Raw genomic sequence first — 22993 nt, forward strand, 5'->3', positions numbered from 1 at the left:
CTAATCCCCACCCTTAAGCTGACTATTCCATGGCACCGAGCTCACAGAACATTTGACATTTGTATATGTAATGCTATTTTTGCATTCGATAATCGTTGGAAAAATCAAAGTCTAAGCATCTATAGGACAAAATGTTCTTTGTAAGCGGCAACACAACCAAAGAAATTTCGTTGGATATTGCACTTGACTCAAAGATTGCTCTGCCTGTGTTGTTATAAACAAGGTATTCAGAACCAAAAAAAAAAAAAAAAAAAAAGGGTGGGAAATGAGGGGAAGGAAAAGGGAAAGACAGGTTGTCAAGGGGAGGAAGAGGAAAGAGAAAGAGAATGGAATGGTGCATCTTCTGGAAGTCATCAAAAGCATTGATTTGAGTTTACCTCCTGCTTGATATAAACGGTATCCGTGCAAAGCTCACCCCAAACCTGGCAAATTTCTCTGACTGGAAAGAGCGAGTAGGCTGATGAAATAGCTACAGTTAAGTCATGCTAAGTAATTCCTCTTTAGAACCTCTTTAGTTGGGAACTTAGAATATTTTGTCTCTGGGCACTTGGGTGGCTCAGTGGGTTAAGCAACTGACTCTTGATTTCAGCTTAGGTCAAGACCACATGCTTTGTGGGACTGAGGCCCCACCTGGGCTTCTGGGCTCCAGTGTGGAGCGTACTTGGGATTCTCTCTCCCTCTCGCTCTCTCTGCCCCTCCCCCACTTGTGCGCACTCTCATTCTCTCTCAAAATAAACTTAAAAAAATTTTAAATAAAATATATCGTCCTTCTAGCAAGCCAGAAGCCATCTCTTCCAGGCTATTGTTGGCCAGCTCCCCAGCATACATTCCTTTTTACCACCATTTTAGGAAGGCCCCAACCTCCCCAGTATCAGGGTTTAGATGAGACTAACCCCACCCCCAACTCCAGGGTGGACGCTGATTGACTGATCCTATTTCCCAGGCCAGGGCATGCTGTTCAGGAGTAGGCAGGAGATCCAATGGGCTCAGCGGGACATAAGAGAAGATGTTTGGGGGCTCTCTGTGAAGGAATTGTGGGAGCTTCGCGTAAGGTGCTTGCTCTCTGCCTCCACAGACAGGAAACTAGCCGTCCCAGTTGTGGCTGGCGGCTATCCCAAAACTCTAATGACTAACCACTTTGAAAATAAAGTTGATTCCATGACACGCAGGGAGCAGACAACACGGGGTCCGTGGTGGTATCTTTGTTTCTTAAATCAACTGTCTTGAGATACCAATAACATAAGATAACATGCACCCATTTCAAATATGTATAAAGTTGATCATTTCGTTTTAACTTATTTTGAAATAACCTTGAACTTACAGAAAAGTTGCAGAGGGACTATATAGAGCTCCTATGTGCCTCCCCAGTCCCCTCATGTATCACCGCCTCTCCAAGTTCTCACTGTCCACCTTCACATAATATGGTTCATTCACCCCCTCCTATCCCTCTTCCACAGTCATCACACAATTTACTTCTACATGTAGTAAAAGCCACACATACATTCTCATTCATTTCGACCTGCATAGTCAATTATTTGAAAAATAATTAAAAATGAGAAACAGAGGGGTGCCTGGGTGGCTCAGTCAGTTGAGCGTCCGACTTCGGCTCAGGTCGTGATCTCACAGTTCATGGGTTCAAGCCCCGCGTTGGGCTCCTTGCTGACAGTTCGGAGCATGGAGCCTGCTTGGGATTCTGTGTCTCCCTCTCTCTGCCCCTCCCCTGCTCACGGTCTGTCTGTCTGTCTGTCTCTCTCTCTCTCAAAAATAAATAAGCACTAAAAAATTTTTTTTAATGAGAAAAAGAGTCATTAACATTCACTAACATATTTACCATGTCCGCTATTCTTTGTTCCCTTATTTAGATCTGAGGTTTTAATCGGGGATCGTTTTTCATCAGCTGGAAGAACAAATTTTCTTTAACGTTTTCCGTAGGGCAGTTTTGCCTGAACGATGTCTGTCCTTTTGTCCGTCCTTTTGAAGGAGATTTTTGCTAGATATGGAATTCTAGGTTGATGTTTTTTAACTCTCTCATTACTGTCAGAACAGAAATATTCTGTCTTCCAGCTGATATTAAGAGATACCAGATAATAGCAGAGAGGTGCGAAATCAGTGATTATACATTTTTCTTCCCGTGGGTAATTCTTCCCACCCCTTCTCCCCATACTGCTTTTAGCAGTCTATATTTATCATGGTTTCCCAACAGTGTGGTTATGGATTTTTTTTTTTTTTTCAGTTGGTTTGGAAATTTGGAGGCTATTACTTCTTCAAACACCTTTTTCTTCAAGTGATTTTGTTTTCTCCTTTCTCCTCTTCATGTGTACTCCAGTTACATGTACCTGTAATTGATATTTATTGTCCTACTGGGTGCTAAGGTTCTTTTCATTTCTTTCATCTTTTTTCCTTCGGTTTGACCACCCACCGTTCTTCTGCAGTGTTTTCTTTTCTGCATGTCTAATCTGCTGCTAATCCCATCCAATGAAATGTTTATTTTAGATATTGTATTTCTCAACTCCAGAAAGTTCCTCTTTTTTTTTTTTTTTTTTTTTTTTTTTAAGTAGGCTCCACACCCAGCATGGAGTCCAATGTGGGGCTCATACTCATGACCCTGAGATCAAGATCTGAGCTGAGATTAAGAGGCAGACGCTTAACCAACTAAGCCACCCAGGTGCCCCTCCATTTTGTGGCTTTTAAATATCTTTTTTTCCTCCTCATTATGGTCTTGCTTTCCTTTAGATACTTAACATTTTTATGGTAGTTGTTTTAAGGCTTTTTCTGCTGATTCCATCATCGCTGTCATTTTTGGGTCTTTTTTTTCCTCTTTTTTTTTTTCCATTTTTCTATATTGAGTAACCTTTTTATTGGATGCTGGATATTTTGAACATTATATTGTTGAGTATCTGAATTTTTTCTTCCTGTAAAAAACGTTGAATTTTGTTTTGGCTGGCAGTTAAGTTACCCGCAAGTCAATTTGACCGTTTTGAGGCTTGTTTATAAGCTTTTTTAGGCTATCTAGAGTAGTCTTTAATCAAAAGCTAATTTAATCCTACTACTAAAATAAGAGGCTTCTCTCCACTGCCCGGGATGTTCAACTAGGTCTCTCAGTTCTGGCCAATCAGGACCTGAATATCTTCTAGACCTGAAAGGCCCTCAGCGTATGTAGCTGTTCTTTGCCTGTCTGTGGTATTTCACTTTACATGTGTATAGCTTAGTATTCAGCCACAGACTCAAGACCACCCCTATGCAGGTTTCCACATTTCTGGAACTCTGTCTCTGCTGGTTCTCTGCTTGGTGTTACACACACACAGCCCGGACACACTCACCATCGTCTGAGAGAGCCTGCTAGCTCCAAATCATGCCAGCTCAGCTATGTTGGGAAGCCTGCACCACAGCTATGAAACAGACTACCTCTATGGCCACCCTGTCAATAGATGCCTCACTCCTGCCTCTCCCCTCAATTATGTCAATTCCAACTAAGTCTCATGCTATAGGAACTTGAATCATACCAGGGACCCCAGGGGGGAGAGACTCTAGTTTTTAGCTTTCCAGTCTCTGAGCTCAGGGAGGCACTTCAGAAGGAGATTGGTATGGATCCTCAGCAAGCCGACACGTATTTGACACATAAAAGATTTCAAACCGTGAAAAAAAATGAGTGAAACTCATTCAACATCCATGAGCAGACCACCCAGCTTACCAAATATTAAGGTCTGTCATATCTGCTTCAGATTATTTTCAAAGACATCAAATTTAACAGATACACTTGAAAGTTATTTTTACCCCCTTGTCGGGGCGCCTGGGTGGCTCAGTCAGTTAAGCGTCGGACTTCGGCTCAGGTCACGCTCTCACAGTTCGTGAGGTCGAGCCCCGCGTCGGGCTCTGTGCTGACAGCACGGAGCCTGGAGCCTGCTTCAGATTCTGTGTCTCCCTCTCTCTCTGCCCCTTCCCTGCTCATGCTCTGTCTCTCTCTGTCTCAAAAATAAATAAACATTAAAAAAAATTTTTTTAAGTTATTTTTACCCCCTTGTAGATTTCATTCCCTTCCCCAGTGGTAATCACTATTTCGAATCTTCACTTATTTTATCGATGCGTGCCAAGAAGATATGTCAAGAATACACAACGTACAAGCGTGACTAGTATTTCCAATGGCAAATTTCCATTCTTTCCTGGCAAACAAATATTTTTATGTGTAGGTAGCCCCTGTGATGGGCACCTTCTTTTGGTCTCCCGGTGGATAGACATTAGCTCTCCTCCAAGAAGAGGAAATTTGGGGGAAAGATCTTTCCATTTCTTCAGCTATGTCATTTCTCCCAGGACATGTGCTTCACTGCCCTTAGACCACAAAGGGGCGGCTGCCTCTGCCCAACACTGACTGAGGTGAATGGGCCTCATTCACTATCCCCAGGTATCACCTCCCTGGGCCTGCCAAGAGAGTGAAGTGAATACATCCAGGAACCCATGAAGGGTGCAGCAGTTCTAGACTGAAGGGGTTTAAATACCTACAGAGTTGGGATTTACTAGGACATGTGTCTGGGAGAGCGCCTTCACTCTGGGCCAACAAGGCCTCCGTGAAAATACTTAAACTCAAACTCTCACCAACCACAAGAATCCTTTTTTTTTTTTTTTTCCTGAATCTTCCCTACGCACAAAAGATTTCTATTTTCCCATTAATATCATTTTGGCTTTGTTTCTTGCAAACGGATGCCCTGACGTTATTAGGCACAGACGGCATTCACACTTTCCCTGACCAGAGTTACTTCACAAGGGAGAACCTCAAATCCAAGTTACTTCTCCAATTCTGAGAGAAAGAGGGAAGACAGGTGGATGGAATGGGAAGGAAAAATCTCAGTGCCCGTACATTTCGCAAACACATCAACAACCTAGGCAAGAGGATGAACTACCTTATACTCGAGATATATCAAAATATATCAAGATATTTTTCCAATATGTGAATCACAGGGGTCTCTCCCCCTGTTTTTCCTTCTTTTCCAGTATAATTCTATAAAACATGTTGTGTCAAGTGACAACTCCCAACAGTGGATGATAGCGTATTTCTGTCAATAGGGAGCTGTTATAGTATGGTCATGCTATACGGAACTGGAGATATGATTCTAATTGCCCCATTTTTCTTTTACTTTCTTTTGTTCGATGACATACTTATCTCCCCAGATCTGGTTTCTGTGTGGAAGGAACTGAAATTAGGCTGGAGAGCGGTTTTCTCTACGTTTCTTTCTACCTTATCTTTGGAAGGGGCAATGGTTTGTCTACAAAAATTTGTTGTAGCATTATTAAATTTTAGAAGCCAAGACCTACTATCTAATATGCATCACTTCTTTTCAGAGCTACTTTATTCTTGAGAGCAAACAAAGAGAGAGAGAGAGAGGGAGAGAGAGTGTGTGTGCGTGTGTGTGTGCGAGAGCTGACCTAGGTCCCTGGCTAGCTTACAAAACCTAAGTGATTTTTGTTTTCTTAATTTAAAAGATGGCAAAATGATTTTTCTTTTTTTAATTTAAAGGGAGGTGATTCATCTGAACATTGTCAGCAAATAAATGGTCACGGGCCACGTACCAAGAACTTCCTGAGAGTTGGGGAAATTCACTAGATAAGCACACAGATGGCAGAAGAAGACACAATCGACTGAACCCTGGCTCTTAAACGAAATAGATATGTAATTTGGGCACAACATTTTACCCCTGGGATTCTATTTTCTTATCTGTAAAAGGGGCTAAGAATGGGTCATCACACATTTGTGAGGATCAGGTGATATAGATTTAGGATACACCTGGAACCTGGTATTCATTCATTCATTCATTCATTCATTCATTCATTCTATGCAACCTCGTACTACCTACCTTTCTGAAGATATAGTTTGAAGAAAAATCTTACACTAATGCCTACAATGACTCATTTTAATCTTTTGAGGAAATGACTGATAAAAATAAATTGCCACATGGGGCGCCTGGGTGGCGCAGTCGGTTAAGCGTCCGACTTCAGCCAGGTCACGATCTCGCGGTCCGTGAGTTCGAGCCCCGCGTCGGGCTCTGGGCTGATGGCTCAGAGCCTGGAGCCTGCTTCCCATTCTGTGTCTCCCTCTCTCTCTGCCCCTCCCCCGTTCATGCTCTGTCTCTCTCTGTCCCAAAAATAAATAAACGTTGAAAAAAAAAATTAAAAAAAAAAAAAATAAAAATAAAATAAAAAAAAAATTGCCACAGAAATACAGGACACAGAAATTTTAACTCCCTTTACCACTACTGTGGGAATAGATGTCTATTATAGTTGGCCAGAGAAACACTCACAAAATATTCAAAAGCCTGTGAACAAGCCTGTGAAGTATTATTTTAAATGTTCCGTTACCAACTTCTACCGCTCTTAACACGGGAAATAAACAGGAAAAGAAAAAAAAGAAATCTTCTCATTCATAAACATTGGCCCAAAGACCCTCAATATTGAAAGCAGCAATACACGTCATTGGAAGTTTTGTGGGACATCTTTTCCCCACTGACTTCAATTCAGGGGAATAATTTAGTATCGTCCCTTAAATTTGGTTTCAGGCACATTCTATTTCTTTTTTTTTTTTTTTAATTTTTTTTAATGTTTATTTATTTTTGAGACAGAGGGAAACAGAGCGCGAGTGGGGGAGGGGCAGAGAGAGAGGGAGACACAGAATCTGAAACAGGCTCCAGGCTCTGAGCTGTCAGCACAGAGCCCGATGCGGGGCTCGAACCCACGAACCGTGAGATCATGACCCGAGCCGAAGTCGGACGCTTAACCGACTGAGCCACTCAGGTGCCTCAGGCACTTCAAGGTCATGTCACCTTGTGTTTAAGACTGATGAAGCCCAAATAACCATCAATAGTGGAGCAGTTAAATAAATTATAGGACAGTCACACAACCAATGCCTGAAGCGGAAAAGGACTGCTATGTGCTAATATGGGTAAGATTCCCCCTCGTGTTAAGTTAAAAAGCAAAGTGCAAAACAGGGTACAGCATGTAGCCTTTTGTGTAAAAGGTGGCGGAGGGAGGCAGTATAAGAATATAAATCTATATTTGCTGTATGTATATAAAGTAATACTGTAAGGATACACACAAGCTGTTCTTTTTTTTTTTTTTTTTTTTCAACGTTTATTTATTTTTGGGACAGAGAGAGACAGAGCATGAACGGGGGAGGGGCAGAGAGAGAGGGAGACACAGAATCGGAAACAGGCTCCAGGCTCCGAGCCATCAGCCCAGAGCCTGACGCGGGACTCGAACTCACGGACCGCGAGATCTTGACCTGGCTGAAGTCGGACGCTTAACCGACTGCGCCACCCAGGCGCCCCAAGCTGTTCTATTTCCATTATGGAGGAAAAAAGGATGGTTAGACACAAAATGAGGAGTAACATTTTTTAATGTATATATTTTTATATCATTCTGATTTTCTTTAAGCTTATTTATTTTGAGAGAGAGAGAGAGAGCATGAGCAGGGGAGGGGCAGAGAGAGGGAGAGAGAGAGAGAGAGTCCCAAGCAGCCGGATGTAAAAACAATTAAACTATTGGGGTGCCTGGGTGGCTCAGTCGGTTGAGCGTCCGACTTTGGCTCAGGTCATGATCTCGCGGTTCTTGGGTTCGAGCCCCGCGTTGGGCTCTGTGCTGACAGCTAGGAGCCTGGAACCTGCTTCGGATTCTGTGTCTCCCCATCTCTCAGCCCCTCCCCTGCTCATGCTCTGTGTCTCTCTGTCTCTCAATAATAAATAAAGGTTAAAAAAAATTTTTTTTTAACAATTAGACTACGAATGAAGCCTGACGAAAACTCAAGGAAGCTTAGGCAAAAAAGAGCGTTGGAGGAAGAAAAGGATGGCTACAAAAATGTATCAGCTTTCATCTGTGCTCCTTCAAATCTTTGCTTACACTTCCTCTCCTCTCGTCTCTCCCAGTCTATTAAAAGCGCAATCTGTACCCCCCCCTTCTCCCCATCTGATGCCCCTTCATTCAATTTTTCTATTCTATTTTCCGTGGCACTTACCGCCCTCCAACACACAGTATTTTTTTTTTTTTTTAATATCTAATTCCCATTTATTTAAAGTTCTGTCAGTCTGTGTATACGATTTATATTAAAAACACAGGAAGCTGGGGCTCCCGGCAAAAATATACGTTTCGATTTTGGAGATTGTTCAGACACTGAGAAGAGCTGGATCCTCAGCACCGGATCTGGGGGGGCGGTGGGGGGGGGGGGAGGTCAGGCACAGGGTCTCTCCCTCCACAGTGCTGGCTCAAAGGGAGCACCCCAACCCCAATCCTTGGTCAGCCGAGGGTGGGGGTGGGGGAGGGAAGAGTCTTGTCAGTAGAGAATGAGCCCAGGGCATGGAAGGCGGGGGAAGAAGGACGGGGACCCAGGAAGCCTGGGCTTTCGCCTCAGGTCTTCCCCAACCTTCCTCAGAGACCCTCACCGGCCCCTCGCCCTTCCAGGCCTGTCTCTTTCCTGGAGAAGCAGCCCGGGTGGGCTCTCGGACTTCCTGCTCAGAGGTGGCATCCAAGCTGGGCTTCACCCCTCCTCCGAGGCTCAATACTTCCCCTGGGAGGAGGCGACCGGCCCGGCAAGGTCCCAGGTCACCAGAGGCTGCGTAGGGTAAGTCCAGTGACCAGAGAGCCAAACACAGGAAGGGGAGGGCGGCAGGCCTGTTGGGACCAATGGACGTCACACTGAGGGGGATCAATGTGCCCCTGGCACCTCCCCCAGGAGCGGGTGTTGGGCTGGCTCAGCAGACCCCTGCCCACCAAGGGATCTGGCCCAGCTCTGCCCATCTACCTGTAGAGGCCCCTCTGACCCATCTGGCTCAGGGGAGGGAGGGTAGGGTGAGGAGGGGTGTGGAACCGGGTAAAGTGAGTCAGTGCTCGTGCGTGTGGAGTGGCAGCAATGGGGAGTGTGAGTGGGGGGCATGGGCTTCAGCTGGGCTCCTGGCTGCATCTGGGGCCAGGCCCTGGCACACACAGTATTTTTAACCTACTTGTTTAAGTACGTAGGGAAAAAAAAGAAAAGAAAAAAAGCCTGGGGCACCTGGGTGGCTCAGTCAGTTAAGCATCTGACTCTTGATTTCAGCTCAGGCCATGATCTCCTGGTTGTGAGGGCTCCACGCTGACAGTGTGGGGCCTGCTTGGGATTTTCTGTCTCCCTCTCTCTCTCTCTCTCTGCCCTTTTCCTTGCTCGGTCTCTAACTCTCTCTCTCAAAATAAATAAACATTTAAAAAAATGCTTAAATAAAAAAAAAGACAATAAGCAAGCAAGTAAATAATACGCCAGGTGGTTATAAATGCTGTGAATGCCATTCAATGGGGGAGAAACACTCTTTGCAACAAATGGTGCTGGGATACCTCGATAGCCACACGCGAAACAATGACGGTGGATTCCTATGTAACACTATGTGAAAAAGCGAACTCAAGCTAGATCAAAGATTTAAATAATTTAGATTTGAAGAGATGTATCTCAGAATAAATAAACATTTTTTAAGCCCGGCATTTAGTAAATGCTCAATGAATGTTTGTTGACCGAATGAGCTCATTATTATCTCTACAGAAAGTCAGTGCTCTACAGAACCGAACAATAGAGCGTTTTCCCTGCAGTGCTATCCCTGCCGCAGAAGACTGAGAATTTTCCTCACTTGGAATTCACGGTTCTGGACACAAAAACATGATTTGTTAAGCCCTTTGGGAATGGTTCAACCATAGGCAACTTTGTAAATACATTCGACGTGGTATCACGTGCCCCTATGGAAGTGGTGGTGGAACTTTCAAACAGAAACCTGTTCACCTGTTCCCTTCTTTTTCATTCTATTTTCCTTTGTCCCTGTCATCTTCCTTTCCTCTTTCATCTCAACATCTATGGGTGTGGTCATTTACACGGCTTTATTCTTGTCGTGGTTGGAACCTCAACAACATGAAGTCGTAGAAAAGAAGGAGGGTGGGAAATCTGGATGGGCTTGGGGCTGGAGACTGAAGCCTTTCAAGAGAGCAGCCTTTTGCCCAAAAGAATGCAGCAAACTCCAGCTCAATTCCAAAAAGGTACAAGAACAAGAACTGTGACACCATAGCGGCAGAAGTCTAAAAGGAGAGTCATTCTTTTTTTTTTTTTTTAAGAGAGTCATTCTTGAGAGGGGAGTGTAGAAAATGTCCTTAATCACCGTTTTCCAAGATGTGTCTCACAGACCACAATTTTCCATAGTTATTAATAGATTTTATGCGAGCAAAGAGGATTCTCTATATTCAAATCAGTTTGGGAAGCACTGAGATAGAGTTTCTTTCACACAAGACTGTCCTGAGCCTTTAAGATTCTACTATATGACGTGAATCTCCGAGAGCGAATTCTCCTTTGCAGCATTTCTCCATCTTTTGTTTGTTTGTTTGTTTGTTTGTTTGGAACCCATTTCTCTGCAGATCATCTTGCAGGACAAATCTTCCATCAAGTGCGTTTTGGGAAAAGATGGAGGGGACTGGCTAGACCTGGCCACGGTCCCAAGTTTTCTGCCAGGCAGATCAAGTCAGAGCCAAAGGACCAAGGTGCCCAATCTCCCATGGAACGGCAGGACAGCAGAGCAGAGGAGCCCTGGCTTGGAAATCAGGGATGCCTGGTGACCAAACCACTTCCTAGTTGGGTCGTTTGGGCAAGTCATCTAATCCTCTGCAATCTTGTGTTTCTTCACCTATGAAATGGGAATAATCGTGCCCCCCCCCCTCATCAAGCGGTGGTGAGGAATTAAATGGGATACCCTATAGAAAACATTTAGCAGAATGCCTAGCAGAGTGAAATTTCAGCAAAGGAGAACAGTTGTCCTCAGGAGTTGGGGAAGTTTTCTATTTTCTTACTGTTGAACTTCTTTAGGCTGGCTCACCCTTCATGGTGTAGGGGAATTCTGCAACTCCGTGGACACCTGCGTTTCCAAACCTCTCACTAGCCCTGCGGGTTCTTCAATTGCAGAAATTATTCCAGACCCGACCAGACAAGGACTCAGGCTGCTGCTTCCTCCTCCCCTGCCCTCCCCACCCCTGGCTCTAGCAGGAGAAGCCCAGAAACGGGTCCTGATGTTTCCTCATCGATATGTTTACATTAGCTAAGACTTTTATAGATTCATCGATATGTTTACATTAACTAAGACTTTTATAAATTCTGTAGAGAAAATGCCAAGCTGTAAACACGAACCGTCCTGGGGTGGGCGGGCTTTTAGGCACAACGCTTTGGGGCCACAGGACATTAGGCCGCCTGACGCATCAAGGGACACTTAACGAACAGGAATCAGCAGCACCTCTTTACTACAGGTCAATTCTTACAAACGATAGCTTTCTTCGCCTGGTCTAGAAAATTCTGCATGGGCCATGACAGTAGAATAAAGTATTTGATTTATACTCTTGGTTCGATCTAATTTATCCCAGACTGGCTGGTTCATTTTTAAATGTGTGTTTTATTCAGAAATACTTTCTTGCATATGTTTTTTTGCTCATAATCAGATTGTTTGGAGCTGTCTAATAGGATCCCGGCATATGGCCCTTACCGATTGGCTGCTGCTTGCCGAAAACTTCCAAACATCTTGTCCAAGGCAAACACATGACTTCCTCTTACATTTGCTTGTGACAACTGACTTGAGTGCTTTTTAGAGAAAATCCTTAAAGGTTTCTCCTCTTCTCTAAAAGCGTCTTTATTTCTAGATTTCAAACGTATTTTTTTTTTCATTCTTTTCACCATTTAAATCATGTAAAGTTTCTATGTAGAAAGAAGAAAGAGTCTTATCCAAATTAAATTACTTGGCCAGGAAAAAAAAAAAAAAATCCACCTTGGGACCGAACCCTTCCCAAATGGTATTCGTCCCTTCATTGTTCCCTCACTCCACAAATATTTATTGAGTGCTGACTGTTGTAAGACATTACGTAAGATTCTGTGAGTGAAATAGAGATAAATTAGTCACCAGCCCTTTCTCCGGCAGGCCTAGGGGAGATAGGCCTGAGATACAAATGTTGGTAAGGACACTTACAAAGGAGTCATAAAGATGAGAAGAACAGGAGATAAAGTGTCATCCACCTGTGACTCAGCCACAGAAGTTAACTCTTCCTGAGGGAGGATTTGGGCAGGCTGAGCTGTATCCTTTCCAGAATTCTCTCTTTATATCCACGCTTCTTTTAGTCAATGCCTGCCGACGCCCTGACGCTGTGCAATGGTTCAGTTAAAAATTAGAACCACACATCCTAGGGGCCATAATCGACCCTGATGTATACAATATATACAAGAACTTAAAAAAACAAACTAATCTGGGTGTTGATTTTGAATCTAAAAGCTTAAGTTCTTGTTGCCTACATATATTAAGTTAGAAATAGCCCACTTTGGCATCAACGTCTACAAAGGCTTGACCTATGGTGCGAAACGCTAAGAACTTAATTCCCTTAACACTGATAAAGGACTGAAGGAAGGCCAGCAGGGCACATAGAAAATGCCCCTGCACAGACGAGAAGCCCCAGGAGTAGCAGATAACAACTCAGGCAGAAAATGTGTGCAAACAGATGCCCTCCAACACAGCACTGGCAAGAAAGAAACTCGGAGAACATTAGTCACTTCCTCACCGGAGGAGCGGGAAGGCCGGCGTCAGCCTGCTGGTGAACAGCAGAATTTAAAATAACCCTACTAAATTAGAGAAGTGGTCAGCATGCTTTTTTAAGTTCGCTGGAGATAAATGCAGGGTAGTACCTTCAAGAGAGGGAAACGAAGTATACAAATAGAAGGTGAGACGTGACTGGCTGCAGGCGAGGGTGGCTACACAAGGGCCAGCAATGAAAACAGATAAGCGACGGTCAGTCATAGCACCGGCTCTGGAAACACCTCACAGGGTTCATTCAGATGCACCAATACGTGTCCGGCAGAACCGTGAGATCACCCTCCCTTTATACTAGGTATTTGCCAAAACTTCCCCCAGGGCACTGTGTCCGTTCCCAAGTTCCATGGTCAGAGGAACACCAAGAACTTGGGGAACATTCTGTCCCTACATTCAACGGGGCTTAGAAAATGGGACACATGCAAACAAGTGAGAGGCAGAGACGGTTCAGTCTGAAGAAGAGAGAGCCAAGAGATGATTAGACTGGCGTCTTTAACTGGCAAGCTTGTGGACGTGTTTTTTATTCAGCTGTTCTGTTTTCACCAGGGAGCAAACACACTTTTTAAGCTACAGTACAAATATTTGGGTTCAGCGTTAGGAGAATTGTCTCAAATGGGGTTCGAACCGTCCTTTGGACAAATCCCTGCCCGAGTGGAAAGTCTCTGCTTGGGGGAAGGGTTTAGAGACCCGGCTGGGGGCCCTGCTCTTTTTCGTGGCAATTAGCTTGACGCTGAGAGAGATTAGTAGCTGAGAGTTTCTTTTTCTTCTGGTGTTTAAGGCCTTTTGTTTTCACCCCTCTTCCTGGTCTGCAGTTTGTAGTAGTCTGTCTCCTCTGTGGTCTAATAATAACGGTCCAGTGGGGGCCCTGATCTGGTGCCCTGCCCCCCGCCGGCCTTCCCTTCCGCCTCTTCCAGAGAATCTCTTCCAGCTCCTCAGCCGACCTCCCTTAGCTCACCTTGCGCTGAAACCCAGGTCCCTCCAAGGACACTTCTTCCTTTGCCCTCACGTTTCTGCCCAGCCCCCATACAGGATAGGGAAGTTGGCTGCCATCTTGCCTCCTATTATCTTGTCTTGCAAATAAAATAAAATAAAATAAAATAAAATAAAATAAAATAAAAATAAAATAAATAAAATAAAAATAAAATATAAAATAAAAATAAAATAAATAAAATAAAAATAAAAATAAAAATAAAATTAAAATAAATAAAATAAAAATAAAAATAAAAATAAATAAAATAAAATAAAATAAAATAAACTCCACTCTCTGAGCCTCGTGGTTTTCTGCCCTTCCCGCTTGACATTGTCGTCTATCAGATCCCTTGCCACTCCGCCCCCTGTTAATCATCAAAGTCCCAGCATCTGGCCTCCAAGCTCCGCGACCGCCAGGAGCTTCAACGCACTCGTGACAATCACTTGGCAAAACGGGTCTCGCCGTCGGGCACGGCCTGCAGCTGCCTGCACGCCCAGGGTCACGGAGGCCACGACGCTCTGCAGCCCCCTCTCCTTCCGGGGCTTGTTCGGCTCCTCCCTCTGAGAACACCGCCTTCAGCCTCTTGGCGACTTCCGGTCCACTGCTCCGCCCGGGCCTCAGGGCATTGACCTTCTGTCTTGACTTCCGGCCTCGTCCAACAGAGCCTATGGTTCAGCAACCGGGGGCACTTGTGCCAACACTCGACAATCCCTTGCCCTTTCGGCTCTTTTGCTCCCCGTGTCTGGCGAAATCTTTCACCTGATGAGCCCAGGCCCCCAGTAGCTGAATCCTTAGAAGTAAGGCCACACAATGGAGCAAATTTGTTTCACTGTCAGTGCAGAAAAACGAGTAACACACTCTTTCCTTCCACAAAACCTATCCCCGGGGTTCTCCCCACCTCCCCAAGGACAGCAGCCCTCGCGCCACACACACACACACACACAGAAACACACACTTTTGCCCCTCTGTCTCAGAAAATGTGCCTGCTGCAATTTGAAGACAATTGAAGCCCTCACACAAGACCCTTCCCTTGTCTGGTTGCCAAACATTCATAGCCATCCCTCTCCTTGAGCTTGGGATCCCTTCCCAGCCTGTCACCTCGGGACCCTTACACCCTCTGGTAACGCCTCTCCCTCAGATAGAACCTGTTTCTTAGGGGTGGGGGGGTGGGCACCTGGGTGGCTCAGTCGGTTAAGCGTCTAACTTCAGCTCAGGTCGTGATCTCGTGCTTTGTGAGTTCGAGTCCCACATCCGGCTCTGTGCTGCCAGCTCAGCGCCTGGAGCCTACTTCGGATTCTGGCTCCCTCTGGCTGCCCCTCCCCTGCTCGTGCTCTCTTTCTCAAAAAAAAAAAAAAAAAAAAAAAAAAAAAATTAGAATCTGTCTCTTAGTGGGGGGCACCTGGGGGGCTCAGTCGGTTAAGCAGACTCTGAATTTCAGCCTCAGGTCATGATCTGTGAGTTCAAGCCAGTGTCTGGTTCTGCACCGTCAGCCCAGAGCCTGCTTGGGATTTTCTCTCTCTATCTCCCACTCGTGTTCTCTCTTTCTCTCCAAATACATCAATAAACTTAAACAAAGAAAGGATCTCTTGGCAGATCCTTATCATAGTCAAAGTGCCTGAATGTTTTATCCTGTCTTCCCCAAGCCCCACCTTCCACACCCTCCCCGACTCCTCATTCTGGCTTCGCCCCAATCCCCCATCAAAACCGGTCTTGCCAGGGTCACCACGACCTTTGTGGCGCTACATTCAGCGGACACCGCGCTCGTGTCACTGCACGGCACGGGGTGGGGGGGGGGGGGTACTTCACCCTGCGGATCCAGCCGCACTGTTGGAAACTCTTTCCTGGGCTTGGGTGATGCAGGACCCTGCTCTGGCCGCCACGTCTCCTCTGCGCGCCCACGCTCCTTATCCTCAGCCACTGCGTAGTCAACACCTGGTGCCAGGCCCTCTCTCGTCTTTTCCCCACGCTCTGTCCTCTTCCTATGCATTCGCATCAATTGCAGACTTACCCCCCACGACATCCAAACGCGCGTCTCCAGACCACACATTCCGGCCGAGCTTCAGACCCGGTTTCCCCCCTGCCGGCTTGCCTCCACGTGGACGGCTCCCAGGTATCCCTACAGTTCCAGAACTAACTTCCTGAACTTCCCACCCACCCATCCGTCGCTCCCTTCTACTTCCCTGATCTCAGCAGAAGCCACGCCCACCTTTCCTGTTCCGTAAGCCAGACATCTGGGCCTCACCCTTCACTGCCCTTTCTCCCTCACCCCCATTCTGATCCGAACATCCAGTCTTGTTGATTTCGTCCACTAAATACCTCCCAAATCCATTCTCCACCTAAGCCACCGCGGCCTCCTGTCCACATGACTCCAGGAGCCTCGTCCCGTAACAGCCCGGATCCCTGCACTATCCTTTCACTGTGCATTTTTCCACCACCGCCTCCACTCAGGAGCCGGAGTGATCTTTTGGAAGCTGAATTCTGAGAACGCCGCCTTTCTGCTTAAAACCCTGCAACGGCTGCCATTGCTCTAAAACAAAGAAGAAACTCCGCATCCTGCTCCTTCAGACAGATGCCACGGTGGCCTCTCAGGTCACGATTCTTCATGCCACAGGGCCTTTGCTCACACAGTTACCTCTGTTTGAAATTGTCAGTTCCCGGGGCGCCTGGGTGGCTCAGTTGGTTAACCATTCGACTTCGGCTCAGGTCAGGATCTCGCAGCCCAAGAGTTCGGGCCCCATGTCGCGGCTGTGTGTTGACAAATCCTGGAGCCTCTCTGCCCCTCCCCTGCTCACACTCTGTCTCTCTCTCTCTCTCTCAAAATAAATAAACATTAAAAAAAAATTTTTTTTAAGAAATTGTCAGTTTCTTAGTTACGACTTCTCCTGGCTCTGAGGCAAGGGTCCCTACTATAAAATATCCTCTAGTTTGGTTCCAGCTTTGCAGCTGATGGAATGATTGTTTGACTATTGTCTTCTCCCCTAACTGGGGAAAGGGGGGAGGGGGCTCTGTGAACACAGGGACCACCGTTGGCATGTCTAATCATTGCGATGCCAGGGTTTGGCACAGAGTCAAGAGCAAGGTAGACAATCAGGAAACAGTTGCCTAAAGGAAGAAATGAATGACTGAATGCTCTGTATCATAAATATACATTTACCAGTTCATAACTTAACTCCTGGAAGAGGATAGTTTCCTTTAAAAATCAGCTCTTCACATAGAGAAGTAGCATGTAATAAATCTCTGTTCCTTCTTAAACTAAAAAAAAAAAAAAAAAATCTAAATATTCTGCTTATCTACCCATATCAAGCCAGATTTTCCCTGGATGATAATATAGTATTATTCCACTCACCGTGGATTTTGAAATGAAGGAAAACATTTGGCTTTTGGATCGAAACTTTTGGTTTCTCTTCTTTATTTTCATGCACTGATTTGCATTTAAGCTTCGACTTCCCCTACTGAGTCTTCCCAGATGAAAGTGCTGTGCGGGGCATTGGAGCTCAGCCACGCTGGTGACCCACGGTCATAGCAGCCCCATTGTCCGGGGCGGCGCCTGTTACCGTCAGAGCTCAGGGATCCTCAGCTCGGGTTCCGGTACACACTGTCCTCTCTGCTGTTCCTCGGATTCCTTGTTTCTCTCATTTTAAACTTGGCTTTGAGTCTGAGTTTTTCCTTTTTTTTTTTAATGTTTATTTAATTTTGAGAGAGAGAGAGAGAGAGAGAGAGAGAGAGCAGGGGTGGGGGAAGGTCAGAGAGAGAGGGAGACACAGAATCCGAAGCAGGCTCCGGGCTCTGAGCCGTCAGCACAGCGCCCAATGGGGGCTTGAACCCACAAACCGTGAGATCGTGACCCGAGCCGAAGTCTGATGCTCAACCGACTGAGCCACCCGGGCGCCCTGTGCAGTCTGAGTTATTCCTATGTTAACCTCACGTGCAACATGCTGTCTGCCCATGTCTCCTGAGGTTTTCTCTGATGCTTCACACGGAGCCATACTTTGGTCCCCACGTGGCGGCCAGACCCTCCCATTCTGTCCTCCAGGAAAGGCAGCGTCTTGAGTTCCCCTGCCCATCCACACACACCTGCTTGTACCTCCTCCTCCTCCTCTCCCCTGCTTCGTGGCCCCAGGCTGCCGCAGAGCTCGCCCAAGCTCCCTGCCCCTGCCCAGCCACCTGAGGTCCCCACCCGCACCCTCCCCACCAGCGACCACCAGTGTGATACAAGCCACCACGGAGCACTTCACTGCCTCTCTTTGGGAAATCTCTACCTTGAAATACGTAGCGCCAACTCAACCTTCATTCTGATTTGTAGATGCGTAGAGTCGACACCCGTTTGCGAAGGTAACCATTCACCGCTGTTGTCATTGAACGTAACGGTGTATGCGGCACAGCGGACAGGGCCACGGTTCCGTAGGAAGCCCCTACTCCCGCAGGCTGAGAGCCTCGCGGTGGCCTCCGATTCCGTCACACAGGATCTATCTGACTGCATTACCGAGACCTTACCTTCTTCCTCTGCAGTGAGTCGGGACAGTCTGCAATAGTTGTCCTCCTGTGTGATCACATCTTTCTGAAGTGGAAAGTGGTATTCTTGTCGCACCAGCGATACAGCCCTGGATATTAGGATGCAAGTTACCTTCATCGGTATATTCTCTCTTTGGGAGAGGTTTCCGAGGAGACAGGGGAAGACTTACCCCTCCAGAAAAACTTGCTCTTTGATAAAATCCATGGGGAAATGGTCACCTGAAAAATCTAATGGTAGAAACGTCCAGGCTCAAGCATACACTGACGTCTGATGTTAAATGTTGGCTTATACATTTATCTTCAGAATCAGGCACTATTTACGATTAAATGATTGCAACGTAATTATTAATCATAAAATGACGATTTGCTTTACAAAAGAAACATGATCCCTGAAAGTCCTTGGTTTTGTGTTCAATTTAATTAATGAATTTACTACATGTCCCCTAGATTGTTCATTTTACACTCTTGTTAAAGGAAGGTGGCCCGCTTGTCAGGAAGAATTACTTACAAATTGGCTAATTAATTTCTTCCATCCTTCTGCAATGAGATTCACATGGAAATAGAAGAGGGCAGTCTAAGGACAGACAAAAAAAAAACCTGCATGGTATCACACTTCTTGTCATCAGCTCTAAAGAAATGTCTATCTGGGGACATAGAGTCAGTAAAAGAACTGCTTGACTAATAAAGCAGATTACCCTCAGGAAAAAACATATATGAATGGAAAGTTCTATTACTTCTCTAATTCGAGTAAAGAAGATACAGTATCAAAAAGCAACTTTTAAACATTTAGTATAAAATGAACATCCATGGATATGAACAGTGCCTACATGTAACAATCGAGAAAAAACAAAAACAGAACTGAATTAAAGACAATGTCTATGCAAGTTTTTTTTAATATGTATTTAGCAGACGAAAACCACAAAACAATACATATATATTTATATATATGTATATATTTATATAAATATAAATATGTTTATATAAAACAGAACTGAATTAAAGACAGTGTCTATGCAAGTTTTTTTAATATGTATTTAGCAGACAAAAACCACAAAACAACAATACATATATATATTTTTATATATATACAGGTATATATATTTATACATATAAATATATATATAAGTATTTATATATATTAAAATATATATTAAAATATATATTTAAATAAATTTAAATTTATATATATCCAAATATATATATACAGGTATATATATTTATACATATAAATATATATATAAGTATTTATATATATAAATATATAAATATATTTATACATATAAATATATATATAAGTATTTATATATATAAATATATAAATATATTTATACATATAAATATATATATAAGTATATATATATATAAATATATAAATATATTTATACATATAAATATATATATAAGTATTTATATATATAAATATATAAATATATTTATACATATAAATATATATATAAGTATTTATATATATTTATATGTATAAATATATATACCTGTATATATATATTTGGATATATATAAATTTATATATATATATATAAATATATATATAAGTATTTATATATATAAATATATTTATACATATAAATATATATATAAGTATTTATATATATATTTATATGTATAAATATATATACCTGTATATATATATTTGGATATATATAAATTTAAATTTATTTAAATATATATTTTAATATATATTTTAATATATATAAATTTAATATATATTTATATTATATAATATAATATATATTTAATATATATAAATTTAAATTATATATAAATATAAATTTATATATACATGTATATATTTATATATATAAATTTATAGATATAGATATAGATATAGATGTAGATATAGATATAGATATAGATATATATTGACCAGACAAAATAATGGAAGGTTGAGGACTTTAAATTGTAATAGGCTACAAGGATTTAAAACGAGGTCTTACTGCTGACTTAATATAGCATTTTACTGAATACAGGGTCTCGTCCCTTGTTCTGAACTGTATCTAACTTAGCCTGCAATGGTAGATCTTGGACCTACACGGTTATGCCAGTGTTCCCCAAATCTCAGGGATGATGCCACCATATTGCATGATACAGGTCCACATGCCCTCCACCCAAATTCCCTTCAATTCACGGCCAGGTAGCTAAAACTTACACATTAAAATAAATCGAAAGTTATTGCTGATCTCTCTACTAACCTGTGCACTCCCATGGAGTCTCACTTCCAAGTGGCCATGCCATAGACCTCTCTAATAATACATGTTAGGTGAAAGATATCTTATTATCAGAGGTAACATGCAAAGTCCCTAGTTTGTCATCCACACGAAAGGGGTATCATGCTCTGAATCATACTTGCGATCTCATCTTGTGTCCTGCTCTCCCCGCTTGAATGAACGGCGAATAGATGTGATAATAGATTCGGCAATTTGTTGAAAAGTTGGTATCATACCACAGGTAAGGATCGGGGGCAGAACTCAGTTTTCACCTGCGGTTTCTGGAATCAATCTCTTGCTTTAGACTCACATTCTTGTATGTCTTGTGCTGATAATCATGCTGTGGCATATTTCTGAGGCATTCCTAAGATCAAGGTGCCTTTCCTAAGTTCAAGCAAGTTGGTAGAATTAAATACAAACAATATGGTGGGTGGACAAAGTGAATATGATTCTTATCTCTTGCCTGTTCTGTCCTCGCCCTCACAGATTGGAAGAACTTGGATCTGCTATAGTTTTCTTTTTTTACGTTTATTTATTTATTTTGAAAGAGAGAGAGAGAGAGCATGAGCTGGGGAGGGGCAGAGAGAGAGGGAGAGAGAGAATCCCAAGCAGGCTCTATGCTATCAGTGCAGAGCCCAACGCAGGGCTCCAACTCATGAACTGTGAGATCATGACCTGAACCGAAATCAGGAGTCAGACACAAAGTTGACTGAGCCACCAAGGCACCCCAGGATCTTCTACAGTATTTAACTAGATAGATTAGCTAGGACTCCAAGTCACTTCCTGTGAGTCCAATAGAAGAAAAAAATCAGGCCAGAATGCCTGATTTTTAAAATAGTAACTTTACACTATGGATGCCAGTTAGGGAATGCTGGCTTTGGGGTTAGCAGCAAAGCAGGTATAATTCTGTCCTCAGTTCTAGGTCTTTCGTTCATTTGTTCATTCATGTCAAAGGAGCGAGGAAAATTAATAGCTAGCCTTTAAAGGGGCGCCCAGGTGGCTTAGTCGGTTGAGTGTCCGACTTTGGTTCAGGTCATGATCTCATGGTTCGTGAGTTCAAGCCTGCGCTGGGCTCTGTGCTGACAGCTCAGAGCCTGGAGCCTGCTTCAGATTCTGTGTCTCCCTCTCTCTCTGCCCTTCCCCTGCTTGTTCTCTCCCTCTCTCTCTCTCTCAAAAACAAACATTTTAAAAAATTTAATAGTTAGCCTTTATGAGTTTAAATGGCTCAATCTATAAAAGTGTTGGAATAGTTATAAAATGAAATAGTACGAATGACAAATCTAATTCTTAAAGATAAGAAATATAACATGATACTGTCGATTCTGTTCATCCAAATGCCAGATTATATCAACCCAAACCAGTAGAATCCCGCCAAATTTTTCATATGACTCAAAAGCATGTCAGTAATTCTTTCCATTCAAGTATACTATAACTATTGACATTAGAATGAGAGAAAAGAAGTCCAGGCATTTTTATTTGCAACTTAATGCTAATAGAAAAATAAGAAGCTATGCGTAATGAGCACTGTGGGTGCCAACCGTATCCCCTCTAGGACTGAGGCTTTTGTCCCCCAGCTGCTGGGAGTGTTGCCCCCTGAAGGCTCGCCCTGGGTCCCTCCCCAGGAAATGTCCTCAGCTAGAGTAGCTTCCTCATTCAAGGATGTGACTACACGACCCCTCTCCAGGACAGCCCGCATCCATGACTAGTTAATACAGGAGGCTAAGTGCTAGCCACTGGCCGACTCTCCCACTCCCACCCCCCACAACTCAATTTGGAATGTTCTAGAAGGGCCATCCCAATCTCAGAGCTCCATGGGAGTTAGGCTGAGGCCACTGTTGCAACTGCATCACTGTTCGGCTTCTCTCAGCCTAGTCCTATATTCCTCACACCCTTGGAGAGACTATTCCTGAGCACATTTTCTAGCAACCTTCTTACAGACAAATCTCCACCTGTTTCTTGGGGAGAATGGCTAATAACAATATGTGACTTCCAAATCACTATGGGCTGTAAAGACAAAGTAAACGCAGTCCTCATAGTTAAAGTAAAACACAATAATGGAACAACAACAACAACAAAAACTTACAAAGAGTATTTTTTTTTTAACTGAGAGCATCAAACAAGCTAATGGATATACACGTATGTGTTAAAATCTCCTCTATTAGAAGACGGAGACGCCCCAGTGGATCAAAATAAACATCCAACTGTGTCCTATTTCGTCAGTGTTATTTATTTCATAGATGTTGACTGAGGTCATCTCGACCTTTTAAAATTAAAATAAAATTGGCTCGAGCCTTTAGTTCTATGTCCCTAGGGAAGCACAGTGCCCTCCTGTGATATTTCTGCAAATTCCTGGGCACTTACATTGCCTATGTGACTTCTGCTCACTTCTGGACCCTTGATCTCATTCATGATTCAGCTGTGGCTGTTTGCCACCCTCCATCCCTCACAGCCCCTAACTCAAACCCTTTCCTTGATTCTTCCAAAACATTTCACACAAAGGAAAGGTGTGCAGTCTATTCTGTTGGGTTGGGGTAAGGGGGTGGGGCATTGTTTTCAATTACAGCAATACAGACAATTTAAAAATTGGATTCGATTTTCACGTCTTACAGTTTTTTGTTTTCTGGGGTTTTTTTTTGTTTGTTTTTGGTTTTTTTTTTTTTTTTTTTTTTTTTTTTTTTAGAGAG

Source organism: Puma concolor, chromosome B4 (assembly GCF_028749965.1).
Source record: "Puma concolor isolate L17-30 chromosome B4, mPumCon1.1.hap2, whole genome shotgun sequence".
Lineage (NCBI taxonomy): Eukaryota > Metazoa > Chordata > Mammalia > Carnivora > Felidae > Puma > Puma concolor.